Source organism: Amblyomma mixtum, chromosome 1 (assembly GCF_055824585.1).
Source record: "Amblyomma mixtum isolate Tamu chromosome 1, ASM5582458v1, whole genome shotgun sequence".
Lineage (NCBI taxonomy): Eukaryota > Metazoa > Arthropoda > Arachnida > Ixodida > Ixodidae > Amblyomma > Amblyomma mixtum.
The window spans coordinates 106,444,849-106,469,789 of NC_143012.1; the positions used below are offsets into that span (position 1 = coordinate 106,444,849).

Consider the following 24,941-nt stretch of genomic DNA (forward strand, 5'->3'; position numbering starts at 1 on the left):
TCAGTCAGGCGCCCTGCTTCACGTTTCATGCAGAAGAATCTCTTGTCGGCAATCCAATCCGGAAACTGAGCATAGGTGACAGCCCTCAGCAAGTCAAATTATAAACGCACTTGGCGCCACAGTTCCGAGCGTAGGATCTTCAAAACTCTTTCGGAATGTCCCCAAGATGGTGAAGCAGGTCCAAACAAGGCACTTACTTCCAGCGGTGTAATTTATTTCCTGATGCCTTGTCTTGGGCAAAAATTTTTTAATCATATTTTGATCGCTCTTTACACGATCATTTTAATAATAATGACAAAGTCCTCAAAGTTTTTTGTTTTATGGACGACTTTTTAATTGTTTTAAGAAATCTTTGCCCCATTTCTAATGAGCGAGCACTACAGTGTGTTCTTGATGATTTTAAACTTCGTGGCAAAGAAAAGGAAGGCATTCTTCAGTCTTTAGACTTGAAGCTTATGTTCAGGGAAAGGCACGTCTGCTGGACGTATTCTCCCCGAGCACAAAAAGAGCTCTTTCCGTACGACTCCTGTCATTCTAAAATAGTAAAGAGAGACATCGCCACTCTCTGCCTGGATTTGGCGCTGAGCAAGTCGTGTGTCCATGAGATGCAAGCATGTTTTCAGCATCAGTTGAGTAGGCTGTTTTCAGCTGGCTTCCCCGGGTCGGTCGTCATGGCAGTCTCGGAAACGCTCCTCAAGAAAAGGAATCCCGGTAAGCGCACGTTCGCTGCAAAAGCCTTGGATGGTCAGCAAAAGCCGGAAGTGGTACCGTACCTGCACAAGCTGTCCCACAACCTGAAACAGGTGGCTAATCGGTTTTGCGTGCTGATGGTCTCTTCAGTCCCTAAGAAACTTTCTCAGCTGAGCCGCCGCATTACTTGCGAAGATGGACAAAGGGGCTGTCAAAATAACCATGAAAAACGTTTTGTGCAGTGCGCTATGAACGTCGTGCACAAGATTTCCCTGTCATGGGGCAGAGTGTGCATCGGCCAGACAGGGTGCTGTATAAACGATCGACTCCGCCAACATGCAAAAGATATCTACAATGAGACACGCACTAATCTTGTTGACCACTGCATTGCTTGCAGCAACTGTGAGCCGCGTTTCCTTAGCGTTTCAATCCTTGGCAGAAGTGCTCAAAAAACAGCCCGTGAAGCCTTGGAAGCTTTCTTCATCATGAAAGGGGGACAGGACTGCGTTAGTGACACGTCTATCGTTCTGCATAATGCCGAGATAAATTTACTATCGTGTCTTATATGATTTCCTCTCTAGATTCCAAGTTCCTCGGTAGGTAGCGCTGGCGCAGGCCAGAAGCGTATTTATATGCCTCGTTCTCCCTTCAGTAAAGCAGCTGTCAGTAGCGCCCGTGTTCGTCTTGTCTTTCCGTCGTCCCGTCTTTTGCGCTAAAATATGCCCGTAAAGTAACTACAATGAAGCTGATGAATTCCTACAATCATGTCTTGATTTCTCTTTAACTCCAGTAATCAATCATCCCCCGCGAACCTCAGTGACCTCAGCCAATATTCTTCATCTGCATCTTACAAATGACATCGAGATCGTTTCCAAGTTAACCCACCTTGACGGTTTGTCTGACCACTAACAGGAAATATTCTGCACCCTCTGAGCGAACGCAAGATCACTAAGAATATTAGATGTTATGGTAAAGCCAACTATGATGCCATGAATACGGAATTATCTGTTTTTACTGGCAACTTTATCGACAGTTACCTATCAAGACAAAATGAAGCAAATTGAGCCGTATTCAAGAATGCACTTATTTCCCTAATTGATAAATTCATCACAGTTGTAACTTTAAACTGCCGCAACAATGCGCCCTGGTTCAGTTTAAAACTGCTGTCGTCTCAACAATAAAAAGAAAAGGCTTTGCAGAAGAGCAGACAAAAACCGTACTTCCGAGTCATGGTTAAAATATAAGCAATGTGAACAAGAGTATCCGTCCCTGCTAACATCTGCGCGTCGTCAGTTTTTCAATCACGACTTGTCATCCATGCTTCAAACTAACCCTCAGAGATTCTTGCGTGTAATCAATCCTCGTTCCTTTCCTGACATCGTTCTTGCAAATAACGATAGCGAAGTGGTTCCTGAATCAGACTGCGCTGAACTCCTGAACAACTATTTCATATCAGTTTTCACTCGGGAAAATACCACCTCATGCCCTGACATGAAATACTATATTGGTAGCTCTATGCCAGAAATAATCATCAGTGAATCTGGTATCTTTTCATTAGTATGTAAACTCAAACTTTAGGTTTAGGTTTAGGCTTATGGGGTTTAACGTCTCAAAGCGACTCAGGCTATGAGAGACGCAAACTCAAACTTTCGTCATCTTCTGACCACGTCGGGTTTAATAACAAAAAAAACATGGCACCTACTATAAGCCCAATATAATCAGCTCTCTTCTCGCAATCACTATCAACAGCTACTATTCCAGATGACTGGCGCGTTGCCAAGGTCGCACCCATCTTCAAGTCTGGCGACCGGTCTTCACCACTGAATTACCACCCAATATCCCTAACAAGCACCACATGCAAGCTTCTAGAGCATGTGTTGCACACCCAGATCATTAACTATTTACAAGACCTTAACATCATACATAAGTACCAGCAGGGTTTGCGCATGGGCTATTCGTGTGAAACACAGCTCGCGGGGTTTAATCATGACATACTTTCATCGATAGACGCTGGCTTTCAGGTTGATGCAGCCTTTCTTGACTTCTCTACGGCATTCTACCGGGTTCCGTATTACCGACTGTTTCCAAAATTAGCAAGTCGTAATCTTCATAATGATGTACTCAATTGGATAAAAGACTTTCATCTCGAATCCAGTTTGCCGCCGTTAATAATTGCAACTCTTCTTTTCGCTCTGTAACGTCCGGTGTCCCTCAAGGCAGTGTGACTGGTCCCTTGTTATTTCTTATTTTTATTAATGATTTACCCGCATAGTGAAGTTCGCGCTGCTGTACATTATTTACCGCATCCGGCTCGCGTTAGTGGAATGCCCATTACGTTCTTTCTCGTGTGCCCTCCGCACAACTGCAGAGAAGGGGGTGAGTCGCACTCGCTACCCAGCGTGATAGGGGAGCGCCGGATACTGGAGGATTACGGGAAAGGTCAAACTCCCTCCAGCGACGGACACATTAGGTCGCATCCTGTTGTGCACGTGCTTGCGGCGAGGCGGATCCGCGTCACAGTGCATGGCTTTTGTCCCATGTCTACAGCGGCGTGCGTTGACAGCTAGAAGCGCGGTCAACAGGATATTGCCACGCTAGCTGCAGGCATGAGGAGCGACGATGCTGAACAGACGGGTTAAAGTGGCTTTCCTTGAACTTGGGTCAACCGGACGGTTGAAGTAATCTGCATCATGGGAAAGTGAGAGTGTTCGCGAAGCTCGCAGCAGGAAAGCATAATTCTCTAAAATCGTGATGGTAGAAGGTGTAAATATGTGTACAGTGTTGGTCGCGATGAGTTACCTTATTTCCCTAATCATTTATTGGTTGTGTTGTCCTTTCCGAATTGTTGATTGGTGATGTTTTCCTTTCCCCAATAATTTATTCTGTGGATGTTTGTGCAGTCGCGTGGTTGGTTATTCTCCCCACCGAGGGCGGGGACATAGGGTTTAAAACCACCTGTTTCGGCAGGACCGAGGGCTGGTTTTGTCACGTAGAACTACGAGTCAGTCAAGTGTAAATATGTTTTCTCCTTGCTTGTAACTTCCTCTGTGTTATTAATTGTTATTAAAAGTTAACCTCTCCATAAGTGTCCTCTAGCAATGTGATTGAGCAATTCGAATCTGCAAGACGTCAAGCATCCTGCAACAATCATCAACCCAATTTCCCTCTACAAGATCCTCAAAGGGACTATCCACTCGCATGTGTTTCTTCATATATTAGAATATTTGCTGATGACTGTGTGCTTTATCGTAACATCTCCAGTGACACTGACAGCTTCGCTTTACAATCAGATCTAAATGCAATAGGTGAATGGTGCTCTTCTTGGCTAATGCCTTTTAATCTCCATAAGCCAAAACCATGTCCTTCCTTCACCAATCATGCAACCCGGTTTCAAAGTTCCTATAAGATTAGCAATGAAGCAATCGAACTTACAAATACATATAAATATCTTGGACTTCACTTAGAGTCAGACTTATCTTGGCATCACCATATCAATCTCACCTTTGCCCCTGCTAACCGCTCATGGGGCCTTCTTAAACGCAACCTTCAACACGCTCCTGCACACTTGCGCAAACTTGCCTTCACCACCTTAATCCGCCCTAAAATAGAATACGCACCTGCCATCTGGGACCCCGACCAAACTTACGTCATAAATAACATAGAAGCCTTGCAAAACCGTGCGGTGCGTTTAATTTATTCGGACTATTCACGAAACACCAGTGTCACAGCTTTAAAAGCACGCGCTCAATTAAAAGAACTTTCCTTCCGCCGTAAGCTTGCCCGTCTATCACTTCTAAGCATTAAATGCTTTTAGCTCCCGTTGTCGGCAGTGTGGTGACGTCACGCCGAGACCGAAAGCCATCATCCGGGCACTGAAATCCACTCATCCGGGCTCTGAAACGAGAACATCCGGGCACCGTACGAGACTTAACGAGATTTAACGAGACTCTCGAAACCCTCCTACGGGACCGGCATACAAGCGCCGGTTGCTCCAAACGAGTCACAAAAAATACCTGCTGCCAGTGTCTTCTCAATGTTTATCAAGATATCAGTCGAGCTGTGCATTTGATAATGCACGGAATTATAATTTGCCGCAATACACTTCGTTGTCATACGTGATCTGTTAGGGGCTTTGAGAGAAGGCCGCTTAGAGAAAGAGGGGAGCTATAGGGCGAGAAGGGCTTTCGGCTGAAAAACTGCTTTCGCGCGCTCCCCAAGGATGGCGCTGCGGTCCTACACTCACGCATGTAAAAGACCGGCCGCAGGGCCTTCATGCCCTTTCCCCCTCTGGCAGGCCGATGTATACACGCTCGCGGAGTATTCGAACGCGCTGCATATACATTCTTGTCCGCGTACGCTTCTGCATCGTCCTGGATTTCAATGCCGCCACCGTCACAGCTGCTTAATCCGAGCAATGGAGCCTGTGTTAGGCCCGTAAACATTTCATGCTTACTCTACTCCCGGTTACGGGAGAGGCGCAATTTTTTCTTAAACTTTATCATCACCCATCGCTGCATGAAGATTTCTTTCAGGAACCTACCGCCAATATTCCACGCCGCGATCAGCTTTTTAAAATGAAGCGCACGCCATGCCATACATCCCTTTTTGCAAAACCATTCATACCACGTACGATCATCGAATGGAACCGCTTACCGCCCAATATCGCTGCCGAATGTAACACATCTAAATTTCAGGAACTGATCTCCCCTTTGGATACCATCTAACGACATCGACAGTTCTAGTAGTGCCATCCTTTGCCATCCAATATGTTATGATGCGCATGTTACTCTATGTATTTAGATTTAGTAATTCACCTGTTGTTGCTATTGCACTCAGTATATTTCTTGTTCGTATTTGAAATTTATTTCCATGACTGCGTATAATAATTTGTGTTTTATTGTGTGTTTTTTCATGTGACATTGTAAGTTTCCTATCTGTTGCCCCCCCCCCCCCCCCCCTTTTTATATAGTACCCTCGAAAGAGGGCTTTAAGGGTATTCTGAATAAATGAAACAAATAACTGAAGTGCAGCATGCACGTACCGAGCGTGCCGTTAAGCGCAGCATTAAGAAGGCTATCCGTACAAAGTCTATGTGCTGAGAGTGCAGTATGGAATAGACGCCGCGGTGGCTCAGTGGTTATGGTGCTCGGCTGCTGACCCGAAAGACGCGGGTTCGGTCCCCGCCCGCGATGCAGATACGTGTATCATACCTCGTATAGGCGGTATTCGCATGACGTCACACGCTAGGGTCGATTGCGGTCGCCATCATAATCGTGGTCGTTCGCTTCCGCCGCTGTGAAACAACTGTGCTGGCTCAGCTGTGCCGTGTCGATGTTCTCAGAGAAAACAGTGCAGCATTCGGAAGATTTGGATCGCTCCGGATACGCGCGTGATGTTGAAAGAGCCTGAAAAGTGTGGACAAGGTGCGGCGGTGTCGACCCTCTTCATTGGAATGAAGCAGAAGTGAAGTGCGACGTTATTTTTTTGCCACGTGTGGACCTCACTGACATAAAGGATTACCTCGTCCATGCAACCAGCTTTATAACTATAGAGCAGCTGAAATGCTACAAGAAATTGGAAGCATCTCCCCAGCGGCTGGACAGCCAAGTTGTCGTCGTAGGCAAGGTAAGCTAGTTTGTTTTCTGGCTGCACTTCACCGGTTCAATTGTTGTGAACCGCAGTGATCGCGCGTGGTGTCGCGTTTACGATTTAATGGCTTCGGAGTCAGCGGCGGAATTGTGCCGACTGTTCGATCAAACACTGTAAAATTTATAAGCGGTTTGTCACTGCTTAAAAGGGCAACTCCGGCGATTTTTCGATGTTCATCGATTGAAATGAAATTTTAAATCTGTGTTCTTTATGGTAGTCTGATGTCTTATGTAAAAATTCAGGGGGCACTTTGACTGTCTAAAGTGGGTAGAGGCGGAAGCGTTTTCCGCACCACCTTCGCTGTTTCTGTGGCACTGCATGGTGGCGTCACATATAATTAAGTACTAATTACTAAGTGATAACAAATCACTAATAATGGTTAATTACTGCTTCGCCTTTAGGAGTGGAACGCGACAGCGCGTTGTAGCGCTGCCAGGGAGTCCACGGAACGCCACCACCCGTTCGGCGCGATGCCTTGCCCTTTGAACGCAACGCTTTTTGCGGAAAGGAAATGGCGCAGTAATTCTCTGCAATCTCGGTGGACACCTGAACCGCACCGTAGAGGAAGGGAGGAAGAGGGAGTGAAAGCAGAAAGACAACGATGGCCCGTAATGAAGAAAATGAAAATTGTATTTGAGGAAAGGAAATTACGCAGTAACTGTCTCACATATCTCGGTGGACACCCGCCAAAATTCAGGGGGGGGGGGTGCACTTATTTGACCTGAAGTGCGGTCACTGATTTGTGGTTAAGATGTTAAGCTTCGCCTCTAAGAGTGGAACGCGACAGCGTCTTGCAAGTCTGCCAGGGAGTCCATAGAACGTCATCGTCCATTCGTTCTACGCCTCGCTCGTCGGTAAATTGGTTTTTGAGGAAAGGAAATGTATCTGTCTCTCATTTGTCGGTGGACACCTAAACCTCGCCGGAAGGGAATGGAGGAGGATGAGAATGAGTGAAGACACCGTACTCACTAGACGCGCCTTTGTTCATTCCAAACCATCGAGCTGGCATGGCGGAGTGGATAGCATGCTCGTCTCTCACGCCGAAGACCGGGGTTCGATTCCTGAGCTCGACCAATTTCTTAATCGGTTTTATTTATTTATATGGCCTGATTAGTAAAGCTAATTAGGCTAATTGGGTAATTAAACAATTAACTAAGCTCAGACCCACTTATTTGGAGCATCAATATACGATCCCTTCATGGTTACTAAGTAGCCAAAGTACAATTGGCCCGGTTTGAAATTCGCGCACTGTGACGTCACGACCGTTTCCAGCAATTGAAAAGCGTGACATTTCTGTCGACAACTGCTGCTTACAACGATGAGACATTAAAGGCTTCCGCCTTAAAATTTCGCACCTGAAATCGCCGTAGTTTTCCGCAAGCGAATTTTGAAGACAAGCGCTCCTCGACGCGAGCGGCACCCATTGATCGAGCAACTCTACGGGCATGTACTGTGACCTCAATGGCGGGTCAGCGTGTCAAGCTGGTCGGGCGCGCGCTGGCGTTGGCAGTGCAGTGGAAAACTGAAAATTGGTTTTGAGGAAAGTAAATGACGCAGTAACGGACACCCGAGTGAGTGAGTGAAAAACATTTATTGCTCCAAAAATCAGGTTTTAGCGGTGGGCCGATGTCTTCATGTCTTCGGCATCTTCACAAGGTCGGCGCCCCTATTCCAGGGCACCGCTGAGTCTTGCTGCTTCGCAGGCGTGCTGCACCAGTGCCCTTTGGGCCGTGAGCTCGCTGCTGGTCAGCAGGCCCTCCCATTGTTCCGCATTCGGGTCATTTAGCTTGTGAAATTCCCATGTGATGTGATATAGCGTGGGGGTTGCTCCGCACCACGGACATGTGTCCCTGTATTGTGTAGGGAACATCTTATGTAGTATGTATAAATTGTGGAAAGTCCCTGCTTGCAGTCTCCGCCAGCAGACCGCCTCGTGCTGTGTTAATGATGTGTGGGGTGGTGGGTATTTGAATCTCCGCCCTCTGTGGTAGTTTAATATTTCTGCATACGTTGGTTCCACCGTCATGGGGTCCTCCAGGGTTTCTGACTGCCCTGCTCGGCTCGTGATCTCGCGAACTAGGCTGTCTACCCTCGAGTTACCCTCTATCCCGGTGTGTGCCGGTATCCAGAAAATCCTGTGTCTTAAGGTCTTATTTGGAAGCTTTGCTTCGAGGAGGATGCTCAGCGCTTCCTTGCTTATTTTGCCCTGTATGTAGTTCCTGCATGCTGCTTTGGAGTCTGTTAGGATGATCAAAGACTTGTTCCTACGGTAACCTTCGGCCGCCGCTAGAGCTACGGCAGCTTCCTCCCCCTCCGTTACCGTTCAGTTTCTTAATGTCGCGCTGCTAATTGGTTCCCCCATGTGGTCTACCACTGCTGCCGCGACTCGGAACTTTCTGGTCCTGTGGTCCCATGGATATAGGGCCGCGTCTGTGTATACTGTGTATTCCATTGTGGCTAGGTTCCGCTTCACATAGTCTGCCCTGGCCTGCCTTCTAGCGGCATGGAGGTTGGGATCCATGTTTCTCGGCAGAGGGCTGATGTACAGTGTCTGGCGGACCTCGTCTGGAATGCTAGCTGTTCTATCTACGATCCCTTCTACATTGTGCCCTAATATCTATAGGAGCTTGCGGCCGGTGGCTGTCTGCTGGAGCCTGGCTATTTGTGCACTTAGCTGGGCTTCCGTTAGTTCTTCGAATGTGTTGTTTAGGCCCATTTGTAGCAGCTTTTCATTTGATGTGTTTCTTGGCAGGTGGAGTGCCGTCTTGTACGCCATTCTTAGCAGCGCCTCCGTCTGTTCTTTGTCTTTCTTGGTCATGCGGTGGGATGGCAACGAGTATGTGACTCTGCTGACGATCAGGCTTCTGACGAGCTTGATCGTGTCGCTTTCTTTCATCCCGATTCTGTTCTGTGATACCCTCTTTATCATGCGGCTTATTTGTACTGTTGACTTCTTGAGTAGGGTAATTGTGTAGGTACAGCCTTTGTCAAAAGTTTGGAGCCCAGGGGGTTTTCTTTTGAGCCACACTGTGTCGTTCTTAATGGATCTCAAGCGCTCCAAATTTTCTGGACATGAGAAGATTTCTGGTACTGCCTCCTGCAATAGGTAGGACTTCCGTGAATACTCCTTGAGTCCCAGTATAAAGCTTAGAAGTGAACCCCCTGGGCTCTAAACTTTTGACAAAGACTGTACATCTCCTGGTTCCTTGGATCCACATGCCCTGGATGCGTATCATATCCCTTTCTGGTACATTTTGGCCTTCTAACTTTACTGTCAGTTCCTCCTTGGTAGGGTTGGACCCTACCCTAAGAAGTTCCGACTTTTCCGTGGAGCAGGCTAGGCCCCTTTCCCTCACGTACTCTTCCACACACGTTGCTGCTTCTTGCAGTCTCTCTTGCTTTTGTCCTAGCGAGCCTCGATTCACCCAGACCGTAATGTCGTCGGCGTACATCGCGTGCTGGATGCCATCGATCTTGCTGAGTCTCCTGGCCAGTCCGATCATTGCAATGCTGACAAGCACTGGTGAGATTACGGATCCTTGCGGCGTGCCCTTACGTGGGATGGTAAAGGTGTCGCTTCGCAGGTCTCCCAATCCCACTGTCGCTGTGCGTTCTGACAGGAAGGATCTTACGTAGTCGTGGGTTCTTCTTCCGCAGTTGGCGTTGTTTAGGCCTTCCATAATGGCCCCGTGGCTAACATTGTCGAAGGCCCCTTTGATGTCCAGGGCCATGATAATGTTTTCGCCAGTTCTAGGTGCCGTGTCTATGATCTCTTCCTTGATCTGCAGCAGGACGTCTTGCGTCGACAGGTTCGCCCGGAAGCCGAACATGCTGTGCGGGTACTGTTCTTCGTCTTCCAGGTATTGTTGAATTCGCCTGGTGACGATTCTCTCGTACAATTTGCCAAGACACGACGTGAGGGAAATGGGTCTCAGGTTCGGACACCCGAACCGCGCCGGAAGTGAGGAGTGAAAGAAGAAAGGAAGAAAGAGGTGCCGTAAGGGAGGTCTCTGGAATTATATCGACCGCCTGTGCAATTTCGCGCCATCTCAACATGCCTGATCGGATGTCTACGCCAGAATGATGGGTCACCCCAACTTCTGTTGTGCTGTGGGGTGCACAAATTCATCTTGACAATGGGCGTGATCTATTCCGTAGGTTTCCCAGCGATAAGAACCTTCGCGAAAAGTGGGCGAGAGCTGTCCGCCGTGTCAACTGGTCTCCGAGGAAGCATTCCCGCTTGTGCTCGGTACATTTCGCGCCAGATTGCTATGAAGACAGCGTGTACCTCAGAGAGAGCCTTGGACTCGCTAAGGCTTCGTTCAACCGGCGCTTGATGGCAGATTCTGTGCCAACGTTATTCGAGTACAACCGCTCATCGCAGCGGCCAGCTGAACGAAGCGCGGCCATCAAGAGGAAGCGGGCCACGGTCAGCGTGCTCAAAGTATGTTGGACTGGAGAGCTGTAGCTGGCGTGAATTCACTTCCAAAAGCTCGCCGTCGAGACAAAGCTTCGCAAAGAGAGGACTGTTGGTGATGCATGCCCCTGTAAGGACGTTGTACATTGCGGCAACGTTCTGGCAGCAGAATCTTTCATCATGCTGGGTCGGCCGGCACTCACCACACGAACAGCTGTTGGCGGGAACATCACATTAACTTTTGTTCTGACGATTGTGTCGCAAATGCATGCACAAGAAATGACTCAAGTACTTACTTCTCCTAGTTCAAACCGTCTCCATACTGCAGGTGACGCGGCCTGTGGTGTGACTCGGCTGGCTCGCGCAGCGGTGGATCATACCTGAAAGGCGACTCGTCCACCCCAAAATCGTCGAATGAGTCGTTTTCTAAAGACTCATTGGTGTCGGAAAAGCTGTTCTCCGCGCTTTCAGTCATGTCGACAGCGCGGCGCAATGTAGTTGCGATATCTTCGGGGACTTCAAATCAACAAGAAGCAGTATACTGGCAGCAACTGCAAACGGGAACCTTTGCGAACTTACATATACTAAGCAAAATGTACCCGGATCAATGCAGGGACATATGCCCATGGTGTGGGGCCAAACCCACCCTATATCATGTCACGTGGGAATGCAAAAGAAACGAGGCTTTCCATAGAATACAAAATCAAAGTGCGGAACAGTGGGAGAGTTTGCTCTTCAGCGGCAACCCGGTTCTCCAGCGAGAACTGGTCATCCATGCCCAGCGAGCAGCCAAGCTCAGCGGTGCCCTGGAATAGGGACGCCGACCTCTATCGACCGTGATAACTTGTAAAATAGAGCAAATAAAGTTTATCCCATCCTATCCTATCACAGCGCGGCGAACACGCCATTGACGTCACAGTCAATACCGCACGAAGGCACCTCCTCGGTTTCGGTTTTGCGGTTTCGGTTTCGAGTTTTGCGTTTTTTGCTGTTTAAAAATTATTTTAAGGTTGCTTTTGAAAACCTTGTATCGTACACATTACAGGAGTTCTTAGGAACACTAAACAGCCATTAACTTAAAATGACTGAAAAATCGCCGGAGTTCCCCTTTAAGCGCTGTGTAGTGCAGCGATCGCGGAGTGTCGAGAAGTGGTGTTTTTTTTTTTTTTTTTGGGGGGGGGGGGGGGGGCGTTCCGGGAACACCTTTTGACTGCGCGCCGTAAGATGGTCTGATGTTCGATTGTAAAACAAGTAATGTTTTACCGCAATATTTAGCTGCAGAGACGCTGAGATTCATATGTTTTCTGCCAGATCTTCACCGCAGCTTTTTGGTGCACGCATGTACACTGGCAGGTCGCTATTTATTGCCCATCAGCTAACTACTCTTTTGTGACACCATCGCATAGTTACGCGAAAGCATCGTTTGCATTTTTCTAACGCTTTGCGAGATAGCAATCCTAAAGCCTTTGGTAGAACTTGTTTTTTCACCAGCTTATTCTCATTTTTATGCATGCTCTACACTCTCAGTGAGTGAGTGGCAAACCACTGTACCTCTGGCTCCTCGTACACCAAGGTGGCAATGTGCAAGCTGCCCACTGCACATGTAAGGCAGGCTTAGGGGAAGCCCGTTCCCACATTGGGGCAGTTACAGGCTGTCGTGCAGAGACGGGATGGGCAAGCTTGCACTGATAAAGATAATGTCTGGCTTTCTCCACCAGTACGTTTCATTGAACCTAAACCTGCATCAGATGTGAGCTTTACATCCTCAAGAAGGAGAGGTTAACGGCGCTCAGTGAACATTCAACCGACTACAGATGAGCAATGGTCCCAGTGTTTAGCAACATTCCGCCGAAATGGGACCCTACCATCCCTGTTGCCTCTGGAACCACAGTATGCGCAAGAGTTTATCACTGTTGCGACCCAGTTTCCAAGTGCCATCCTCACAAACATCAACCCGCCACATGGAGTGCCGTGATGGAGAGATGTTCCCAGCTGGCTGAAAGCGCCACACTGGAGCCACAGGTACATTCTGAGACAAAAGTCTCCGGACCACGTGTTCCTTTAACACAGCCGATAGCTCTGCTATTAGTCGGCAGCTGGAGACCACACTTGTCGAGGTAAAAGTTAAATTTTTGTTGTTTCATCTCCACAAGTGCGGTCTCCAGCCGCTGTCAGATAGTAGAGCTATAAGCTTCGTTTGAGGAACACGTGGTCCGGAGACTTTTGTCCCCAACTGTACAGCATGGCTGGCCTTTGTACTTACATTTTTTATCTAGCTCTGCATAAAAAAGAAAGCGAGTGCGCCTAGGCTGAAACAATTTGTTCTGTATTTCAGCTTGCAGACAGCACCGAGAGGAGTACAAGAGAACAAGCCAAACGCACAAAGTGGTTCCCTTTCAGGGCTGGCCGCATCACTTCCTCCAATGCAAAGGCGGTCTGCCAAACATCACTGAGTGACCCTGCGATGTCACTACTCAGAAAAATTTCTTACCCTCTAACCACATGATTTTGGTCCCCATATACTGCTTGAGGGAAAGAAAAAGAATCAAAGGCAAGAGATGCCTACAAGGCTGGATCAGAAATTGTACACTTAAATTTTGCATGCAACGATTCACGGCTGCACTTCTCAACCGAGCGACCATATTTAGCCGCCTCTCCTGGTGGCATCATAAACTGCACTTGCTGCAAAAAAAAGGCGTCCTGGAAATAAAAGTCCCGTATAATGGCAGGTAATAACATGTTCGGCAGCAAATTGAAGTCCTCCTGTATAACTCTTGTGGATGGGGCTGTCAAGCATAAGAGCGACCACCCTTATTACTACCAGATCCAGTTGCAAACACTTGTGTGCAAAGTAAACTACTGTGACTTTGTGCTGTGGACAGCAAAGGACTTTATTAAAGGCGGAAGCCTTTAATGCCTCATCGTTGTAAGCAGGAGCTGTCGACAGAAATGTCACGCTTTTCAGTTGGTCGAAACGGTCGTGACGTCACAGTGCGCGAATTTCAAACGTGGCCAATTTTACTTTGGCTACTAACCATGCAACCAATTAAAGGGATCGTATAGTGATGCTCCAAGAAAGTTTGACTGAGTTTAGTTAATTGCTTACTAAACCAAGTAGTCGAATTAACCTTTCTAGTCAGACCACATAAATAAATAAAACCGAGTGTGAAATTGGCCGAGCTTGGGAATCGAACCCCGGTCTCCGGAGTGCGAGTCCAGCACGCTACCACAGCGCCATGCCAGCTCGATGGTTTGGAATGAACAAAGGTGCGTCTAGCGAATACGGTGTCTTCGTTCACTCCCATCTTCCTCCCTTCCCGTTACGGCGAGGTGTCCACCGAGATATGAGAGACAGATGCATTTCATTTCCTCACAAACCAATTTACCACCGAGTAAGGCGTATTTGTCCGCGTTTCAGATTGGTCGAAATTGTCGTGACGTCACCGCGCGCTACCTTTGACGGGTGTCCACCGAAATATGTGAGACAGTTACTGCGCAACTTCCTTTCCTCAAATACAATTTTCGACTAGTGTGTACTGAGATATGTGAGACAGGTAATGCGTAATTTCCTTTCCTCAAATACAATTTTCATATTCTTCATTACGGCCCCTCTTTCTTCTTTCACGCACACTTCCTTCCGTCCTGTACGGTGCATCCGGTACGGTTCCTAAGGGCAACGCATCGCGCCGAACGGGTGGCGGCGTTCCTTGGACTCCGTGGGAGCGCTACAACACGCTGTCGCGTTCCACTCCTAAAGGCGAAGCTTAAGCGTCTTTAATTCGGAGTTAATTAATGCACCAACAAAATGTGCAGTGAACAATCGTGTAGCAGAATGCAACTCTCAGGCTTTCGCCTTTCACCACTTTAGCCGCTAAAGTTCCTCGTAATTTTTGTTATCCGTGTTTGCAAAGATACACATTTCTGCGATACGATGATCAAGCGCTGTGAACAGTATTTCAAGACTATTCCTCTGTCCGAACTTTGCTTCCATTACCGGACCGAAAGGGGGATCTTCAATACACTGCTGAAAACGGTGGCAGCAGTGGAAATTTGCTAGAAACTACTGGAGACACTGAGAGGAGCGACGGAAATCAACAAGACCCTGTGAAAGACACTGAGTCCTCACAAGAGCAGGTGCATTGTTTTTGTCAAGAGCCTGAAACAGGCAATATGGTGATCTGTGACAATTCTACATGCAATTATGTGTGGTTTCACTTCAAATACGTCAAGCTGGAAGCAGCACCAAAAGGAAATTGGTACTGCCTTGAGTGCAAAAAGGTGTAGCACCTGTAGTGCAATAGCTGTTGCTTTTTTCCCACATTTAGTCTACCTTATCAGTGTCTGGAGTCACCCAAACGGAACAGTGCAGTTAATCAAATTGCATAGCGCTGCATATACAAACGCTATCTTATCAAGCACAGTGGGTCCGTTTTCTTCAGATGCAAGCACCTCCACAGGCAGTGTGTACTTTAAAATTTGATACTTACTGCGGAGCAGCCCAATGACTTTTTCGACTTGAATCCTAACATTTGCAAGCCTTCGCGTCTTTTCCACTTCACAATTTGAAAGTTGGGGCTTGCCTTTAGTGAAAGCAGGAATTACAAGCTTTGCACAGCGAAGCCCAACGCTGCCCCCGATAGTGAAGCCCCTGTCTGCCAAAACATAATCTCCAGGCTGGAGGCTATTCAGTACGCCACGTGTTTGTGTAATGGCCCTGTCACTTGTGCGTCCACACCATCCACGAGACATAAATGTGATGACACCCAGTGGGGCAATCCCAATCAGATACTTGATTGTATATTGTGGTGTTTATAGTTCGAATATATGTGTGATCTTGGTAGGAGAGATGAAGGTAGCACTATGAACACCTCAAAACAGTGGAGTATCACAGCTACCTTTGTCCCCAAAGACTGCCGAAACACCACAGGCATTGCTGCCTGCAACACTAGACTCTGGTCATCTCACAGCATGAGATAGGCGAGCAAAGGCAACATCAATCCACTTTTTGACGACCCTTGACACAGTTGGCTGGGATATGTTAAACCTGCAAGTGACAAGACAACAGATTTCTTATATACAACACTTATCAACTCAGTGTAAGAGGTGATTGCCAGTATGCCAAATCCTGCAATGGCATGTTAAAACGAAGCCGGATGAGGAATATGAGCATTTCCTGGAAGAGGGTGAGAATGTTCCGGCTTGTGTGCGCAATGCATTCCTTAAGGACTTCAAGAAGGTCCATCAGAAGGGTGTAAACCTGCAACATGTCATTCTCCGAAAGAATTTTGGAAGTACGTTAAACTTAATGGTAAAGATAGGGCAGCTATTACGTCTTTGGTTTCTGACAGTGACGTTGTACGGGACAACAGGGCCAAGGCCGAATGTTGTAATCAATATTTCAGTTCTGTTTTTTTCCCCAGTGATAAGAAACGACGGGAACAGGCTGGTTCACCAAAGTGCGATTGGCGAGATGGAAAATGTCAGCATTTCAACGAGTAGAATTGAAACGCTGTTGCGGGGATTGAATGTTTCAAAAGCTTGTGACCCTGACAGGCTTCCAAGTAGCCTTTTTCAACGCTGTGCACCGTCAGTTGCACCATATATTAAGATAATTTTTGCCTTCCAGAAGGCTGGAAAGTTGGGAGCGTTGAGCCAATCCACAAGTCGGGCCCCGGAGTGATTTCGCGAATAATCCGAGCATATTTTGTATACTACTGCAGTACCACATATTAATAAACATTATTTGTTTAATCCAGCTCAACATGGTTTTCGTAAAGGCCTTTCTTGCATTACACAATTCACAGAATTTAAGCACGACATAGAAGCTTTAGATCGTCGTCTCTCTGTAGACTGTGCTTTTTTGGATTTCGAGAAAGCGTTCGACACTGTTCCACATGTTTTACTAATTTAAAAATTAGGAGCTGATAACATTAATCTTCAGGTTATTTCTTGGATACGCTCGTACCTTGCATTTCGTAAGCAGTTTGTCGTTATTAATGGGTCTCAATCTCAAGTATCAAATGTCAGGTCTGGGGTACCTCAGCCAAAACAGCAGCTTGGGCTTGTTGGTGATCCATCTCGAAGTAACAGCGCAAAAAAACATAGACAGGACACATAGAATAAGAAGACACCACGAGCGCTCGTGGTGTCTTCTTATTCTATGTGTCCTGTGTTTTTTTGCGCTGTTCCTTCGAGATGGGGTACCTCAGGGATCGGTCTTAGGTCCACTATTATTTTTAGTCTATATGAATGAGATAAGTGATGGCATCCAACGTCAAATGCGATTATTCGCTGATGATTGTGTACTGTACAACGAAATAAAAGGTGCGAGTGATGTGCATGCTCTCCAACACGACCTAGACAGAATCAGCGAATGGTGTGTAAAATGGCATATGAGACTAAATTTAAATAAAACTGTCGGTATGACATTTACCAGAAAGAAAAATCCTCATGTGAGCAGCAGTAATCTACATGGTATAAGGTTAGATCAAGTTTCTGAATATAAATACTTAGGTGTTTACTTTAGATCTCAACTAAAGTGGCAGAGACAGGTTGATTGTGTTGCATCCAGAGCTGCGAAAGCTTTGGGCCTTCTGCGTAGAAATGCCAGGTCTTTTCCACTGTGCACAAAAGAATTATTGTATACCACCAATGTTAGGTCAATCCTTGAATATGCCTGCACAATTTGGGATCTTCTAGCGGTGCGAGATAAAGCCAGAAAGGGTTCAGAAGTTAGCTGCTCGGTTTGTGTCAGGGATTTGCAGAAAAGATGTCTCTGCCGAGACTTTGAAAGAAAGACTGCAATGGGAGCATTTGGAAATCCGTCGACGTAAGTGGCGATCGACGTAAGTTGCGACTCAAGTTTTTTCACGTGATTTATCATTGTTCTCTTGGCATTGAAAGAGCGAAGTATATACTTGCACCTCATTACGTATCTGACCGCGTAGACCACAGTTTCAAAGTACGGGAGATTGCCTCAAAAACTGATGTACTTCGATTGTCTTTTTTTACCAGAACATTACGGGATTGGAACAAATTGTCTTCGGACACTGCTTGTATTATGTCTAATGATGTTTTCTTTTCTGCCTTATAATAACCATTTCAGTTCCGTGGTTCCGTGAAATTTTTATCTGTTTTTGTTTTCTTTGTTTTAATGCAATTTGGACTTGTTTCCGTGGCTGACACTGCTTATGTTATGTTTGTTTTTATGTATACCCTCTCCCACTGTAATGCCGCGTGGCGCAGGGGGTAAATAAATAAATAAATAAGTCTTCGGTAAGAGACTGCTTGTTCAGTTTGTTACGCACTTCTCCAGCTCTGCAACCAAGTGGCGATTTTCATTTTCAATGGGCTCAATTTGCTCCCTTGTCAGGTCTGTGACTAGTGAAAAGTCTGCCTTCCCTAAAAAGATACGACCGCAAACAATGTGCAACCTGCCAATCAAGTCACTGCAAGGACAGCATGATCAATTAAAAAAACAACTGGCTTTCTTTCGTTGAAAGCCATATGAAAATGTTACAACTTTAAGCATGCATAAACTCGAGTAAAGAAGTACCTTTGTCCCCCTCACGGGAACACGCATCTCCGTCGGCGCATTCTTGACTCTCGAATACCGGACAATCGCTAAAAAGCTATTCATCGTCTCCCTGGGGCACTGGCCAATCTGTTCCAGCACTGCTTTCATTCTGTGCATTGGTGTGCTGCTGCTTCAAAGGACTTTGTGATCCCTCCGCTCATCGCCTTTTGCTCGTGTACCGGAAAGGAAGCCTTACATTCAGCTACTTGAGAAATGCAAGATCATCAGGTTTCCTTTGAGTGGCGATGTTATAAGCCTGTGGGAAGTAACCAGCGGGTAAGTATGCAATCAAACCGCGGGCGGACGTACCACGCGGCGTTGCTGTTCGCTTTGCTTCCGTGCCCATAATGAAGGGAGGGCGCCCCGTCCGGGTTGCACTCATCCACTATGTATGGTGGACGACCTGCGTAAAGGCAATTCTGTTAAGTCGCTTACGAGCTATCTCCCGACGAGACGTGCGGCTGCTTTACGACGGCAAGCTGCAGGCAGTCGCTAACAACGCGGAACCGCGATCTGCGGACTTCCAATGCTTACCTGAAATGAAATGCCTCCCACACACTCAGTAGTGGTTAGCATTGCGGTCCATATCTTTGCGATTAATACGGCGAAACCATTCCGTCCTTCTCCGTCCAGACATTTCGTTGGTCCGTGCGCACTGATGCGTGACCACTTTCCGTATGGGAAAAAAACCGACGTTTGCCACATTCTCATCGTTCGCATTCTTCCGCGAGTGGGCACTGCGCCCGTGCACAGCACATTTTATCATTGCGGTAGGGAGAAAAGCGGTTACAAGGAAAAAAACACCCGCACGAGCAATCAGCCACCGTCCGTCGCGCGCGCCGAATGAACTCGACCACCGATATGGCGCGCCAGCCGTGATGACGCTCGCGCCACCTCGTAGCGTGGTCTCCTCCTATAATGTCCGGCTTTGCTCGCGCTAGATACTGAATGAGCAATGATTGATAGGGAAGCGAATGCACCATAGTAAAAACTGGATAGCAGTTGTTTATTGAAAATTTTCATTAAGCTTACTCAGTTAAAGAATTGCACTCGGATTGACCACAAATATCCAGGCTGACTATATAGTAAGTTTTTTTTAAATTATTCAGGTCCTTCATAAGATGTGTATCGCATGAAATTTGCACGTTGCTATTACATTACAGATATGTTTACTTCATATGTTTGCATGTGTGCATTGCTTGTTGTTCTAGTGACTGCTTGATGACCACTCGTACTACATTCTTTCCAGCTAGCATGGCATGACTGTGGCCATCACAGAGTGAACAAGGGAGGAAGGAACCTCAGGGTCAACGACGAGAGGACTGGTCTTCATCTGGGCGAACACAAGTGCTCCCATCTGAACACCCCGAGGCTACACCCTCCCTTGTTCACTCTGTGTTGTCTACCTGCCCACTCTCTTCCATGATCACACATGAATTGAACAATGTGCAGAAGCGTAACCTGATATTACTAATGATTAGCCTTTTTTTGTGGAGAACATAAAGTCCTAAAGCTGGGTTGTAGCTACAAGAGATGCCACACTGAACACCTGTCACCAATTGATGTCATCCATCTCGGGTCTTTAACATTGTTGCTCAGCCCATCCACACTTTTGCTTTTTGTCCCCAATGAAATGTGAATGCACAGCTGAGATAACACTTGTCACTCATGCTGAGCAGCTGACCGCTCTAGCCTCTGCTTCACCACAGCCAGTGAAGAAGCATTTGACTTTCTTTAAAAGTCATGTGCAGCATATCGAGCAATTAATGTGAATATAACGAGGCACGTGCACTTTATTGCTTTGCTCATCACGTCTGTACATTTTGACATATTTTATCACAGTGCTGATTCGTTCCATTTCCTTGCATACAATGCGCTTGGTTCCTGCCTCTTGCACTAGTAGCTGGACATCCTGTGTTTACAGGTGGTAGCAGAGTGTGGAGGATGTGACCCCCCCCCCCTTTTCATGTAGAGCAATGCATGTACAGTCTTTGCCACCTGGCACAGGTGGTTCGTTTCTTAGCCGCGTAACGAAGCACTTTAGCTCCGATTCTGTGTAGAGTAAGGTGAGCCCTTTCCCTCACAACCGTCGGTCCTGAAGGTTGCTGCGAAGGCTACGTTATGCACTTTGGAAACAAAACACTGTTGCTCGCTTACTTTTGGCAAGGGGGGTACATGCTTTCTGAGACACTTTTTTCTGTGCATATATTTTTCGCTCTGCACTATCATTTGGTTTCATCCCATGACTGTACCCTGCATACTTAGCTTTAATGCTTATTTATGTCCTCTCCGCATGAAACATACACGGTCTAGATTTTTAAACTGCGTTAGCAGCAGGGCATCCTGTGTTTGCAGACAGTAACAAGTTTTGTTCAAAATGATGTAATATGTGCAGGCCACTCTTATGAACACACTTTGCTGCAGGACCAGAATATCTGTATATGACAGCCAAGAATCAAAATTCACACTTTGCACTTTTTTACCCAACACATTTGTTCTGCTTTAAGTGTGGGGTACCAGTGTTTATAGTGTCATACTGCTATTGTAGCGATACACTCCATATGTCTTCAGTGGCTGCTTATGTTGGTCGAGAGAGCCACAATAAATGTTTTTGGCTAATATTCATTTGTCCTGTTGATGCATCATTTTGACAATTGAAGATATTAAACAACCAATGCATTAAGGCCAAGACTTCTCATATCATGTTGGCCACACTCGTTAGACTATAGCCAGCAGAAAAAGGTAACCATGCTTCGAACTAGGGAGAAAATAATTACCCCAGTCAAAACAAAACGATGGATCCAGTTGGAAACTTTTCAGTTGTGTTTTTGCCACCCATTGGGCTCGACCAATTGAGACCAACTGGTGCTTCCAATTAGAAACAATTGGTCACCCAAGCAGACCAGATGGCCCACCGCCGCCGCGGTGGCTCAGCGGTTACGGTGCTCGGCTGCTGTCCCGAAAGACGCGGGTTCGATCCCGGCCGCGGCGGCTAGAATTTCTTTGGAGGAGAAATTCTAGAGGCCCGTGTACTGTGCGATGTCAGTGCACGTTAAAGAACCCCAGGTGGTCGAAATTCTCGGAGCCCTTCACTACGGCGTCTCTCATAGCCTTAGTCGCTTTGGGACGTTAAACCCCAGAAACCAAACCAAACCAAACCAGATGGCCCACCAATTGAATTCAAATGGCATACCTATTAGACTAAAATGGTTTCAACTGGCCAGCAATAAAAATTAAAAAATCAATTTCATTTGGAAGCAGTCGGCTTTTCTTCTGACTGCTGTGAGACTTCTGCCAACGTTTTTACAAGGGAATTCGAATTATAATTACATGCTAGTTGTAATAAAAATCAAGCGAGAACAACAAGCATGCATTCAACACTATAGTCAGACACTGTATACTAACATAAATTATCAACATATATCCTCAGAACGCACTTTTACAGTCACTTATATACTCAACTCATACGACCGACCACCTGGAGCCAGTGGCGGTTGACCATTAAGCTAAGTTGTCTAATTCAAGGATGCCCGCGTTGATAGTGGAGATGAAAACAATTACAGAGATTAAGCTCTTACTATTTCTTTTACAAGAAGCTAAGTATTCTAGTGTTTGTTTTATAGCCAGCTAAATATATATCCAGATCTCAGTGAAGGACGTCATTGACTTCAACTTATATTTTTCAACTGGTCGACCAATAGACGATATGCGAAATTGCTTGGCGGTCTGGCAACACCGCGCCCACAACTTCCGGTTTCCATCTTGGTTCGGTCGAGCTCGTCGAGCTGGTGCATCGTTTGCTATGCGTACTTTCATCTTGCGAGTAAATTTCAACAGGCAAGCTTCAGCTGATGCGTTATTTTCACACCTGATCTTTGACCAAATGTAGGTGCTTTCAATAACCGCTAGCTTCATCCTACCGCGTCCTCAGCTTCGCTTCAAGTCTGTCGCTGATGATCGCAATAATCGGCACTCGAAAGTGGGTTGGGAAGTCGAACCGTGACCGTGTGCTGTTGTTTTAATCCTCGCACTAAAGCGCCAGTTCAAGCATCACGCATTGTCATGGCTATTAAGGCGGAAGCCTTTAATGTCTCATCGTTGTAAGCAGCAGTTGTCGACAGAAAATGTCACGCTTTTCAATTGGTGGAAACGGTCGTGACGTCACAGTGCGCGAATTTCAAACGGGGCCAATTGTACTTTGGCTAGTAGTGATGCTCCAAGTAAGTGGGACTGAGCTTACTTAATTGCTTAATTACCCAATTAGCCAAATTAGCTTTACTAGTCAGGCCATATAAATAAATAAAACCGATTAAGAAATTGGTCGAGCTCAGGAATCGAACCCCGGTCTTCGGCGTGAGAGACGAGCATGCTATCCACTCCGCCATGCCAGCTCGATGGTTTGGAACGAACAAAGGCGCGTCTAGTGAATACGGTGTCTTCACTCACTCTCATCCTCCTCCATTCCCTTCCGGCGAGGTTTAGGTGTCCACCGACAAATGAGAAACAGATACATTTCCTTTCCTCAAAAACCAATTTACCGACGAGCGAGGCGCAGAACCGAATGGGCGATGGCGTTCTATGGTCTCCTTGGCAGCGTTGCAAGACGCTGTCGCGTTCCACTCTTAGGGGCGAGTGAGTGAGTGAGTGAGTGAAAACTTTATTAGCTCTAGATTCGGATTGTGTTCGGCGGTTTTGAGATGGCTTCGTCCATCTTGCTCAAAGGTCGGTTGCCCTTAGTCCAGGGCTCCGCTGGATGCTGCTGCCAGTTTTGCTCGCCGAATCAGACCTTCTTGGTCGACCCGACGATCGCTGGAGAGCACTCCCTCCCATTGCTCCGCACTCGGGTTTGTTATCACTGGTACCACGCTTATCCTCTGGCATGCCCACGTTATGTGGTACAGCGTGGGGGGTTCTTGGCACCAAGGGCATTTGTCATTGTATTGTGTTGGATATATTTTGTTGAGTACGTGTAGGTTCGGGTAGGAGCCCGTCTGTAGCTGTCTCCACGCGACAGAGTCCTCTCTGCTAAGGGAGTTGTCCAGTGGTGGATACCGCTTTCTGCAGCCCTTGTAATAATTTAGAATCGCCGAATAATCTTGGGGTACAGGTTCGTTCCCCTCGAGGTCGCCTACGTTGGATGCTCGGTAATAAGTGTACCCTCGAGCTATCCTGTCCGCCTCTTGGTTCCCTGTTACTCCCGTATGTCCCGGCGTCCATACTATCGTATGCCTGATTGGTTCTTCGTTTGTTTGTCGTTGTGTTATGTGGCCCCCAGAGCGGAGTATGCTTAACATCTTAACCACACATCAGTGACCACACTTTAGGTCAAAAAAGTGCCCCCCTGAATTTTGTGACACAGTTACTGCGTAATTTCCTTTCCTCAAATACAATTTTCATTTTCTTCATTACGGCTCCTCTTTATCTATATTCTTTCACTCCCACTTCCTCCCTTCCTCTACGGTGCGGTTCAGGTGTCCACCGAGATGACAGAGAATTACTGCGCCATTTCCTTTCCTCAAAAAGCGTTGCGTTCAAAGGGCAAGGCATCGCGCCGAACGGGTGGTGGCGTTCCTTGGACTCCCTGGCAGCGCTACAACGCGCTGTCGCGTTCTACTCCTAAAGGCGATGCTTAAGCGTTATTAATTAGCAGTTAATTACTATTCAGGCCTTAATCAGTAATTAACCATTAATTAGTGATTTGTCATCACTTAGTAATTAGTCCTCAATTATATGTGACGCCACCAGTGCCACAGAAACAGCGAAGGTGGTGCGGAAAACGCTTCCGCCTCTACCCACTTTAGATAGTCAAAGTGCCCCTGAATTTTTTTTATTCCCAGGTGGACGCGAATTCATCTAGTAGAGTAGCGAGCGGTTATTTTGCGCTTAGTGCGCACGTGTGTTAACAAACTTCTGTGACAGTGCGAACTTTCGTTCGCGCCGACGCCAGGAGCTTCGTGCATTGCAGTATAATCACACAAGACCCTCGACCACCAGCGTAATTCGATTCCTTTACTGTAATGTGCAATGCGCATCCGCGGTTTTCAACGTCACCGTTTCAGAGCCCGGCTTCGGTTGATTTTCGCCACAATTCGTTGAAACCGCGTCCTGTTTAAGAAGCAGTCAGTCAGTCGACATTAACAAGAGGAAAGTAGGCATGCATATATAATTCAAAATATTGTTAGCAAAGAAGCAGCTTTTTTTTCAGATAAGCACTGAGCCACAGCGGCGGCTTGATTAGAGAAAGACGCTACAGCTGTAGGTGCATGCACGGACTCGATACGCTAATCAAGCTGTGTGTGCAGGGCCGAAATTAGCATGTTCGGTTGCTTCCGAAACTTAATTAGCTTACTCCCAAACTTGGACAAGGGGCTTTGTTGCGAAGCAAGCTGTTGGAGCTTGCCACAACGATAATAAAATCTGATGGCCTGAAGTGTTTTCAGAACATTGTTGCACGTACTTTCTAGCTTCGAAATGCGCCCCTCAATTCATAATAAAGTAGCGATATTATTCGCTTCTTTTTTTTAGATTTTCGTCGCCGCAGATATCGAAGGTATAGGAATCCTCAAGAAATAAAGCATTCGCACCTCAGTTTTGATACGTAGGGTGTAT

General features: G+C 46.8%; 2 pseudogenes; one reads left to right on the forward strand and one right to left on the reverse strand.

Annotated features, from left to right (window-relative positions):
* Positions 1-671: 671 nt before the first annotated feature.
* On the forward strand, positions 672-13,213 carry LOC149367447 (uncharacterized; annotated as a pseudogene).
* A 1,890-nt stretch (positions 13,214-15,103) lies between these two features.
* On the reverse strand, positions 15,104-18,678 carry LOC149367448 (uncharacterized; annotated as a pseudogene).
* Between the last annotated feature and the right edge of the window lie 6,263 nt (positions 18,679-24,941).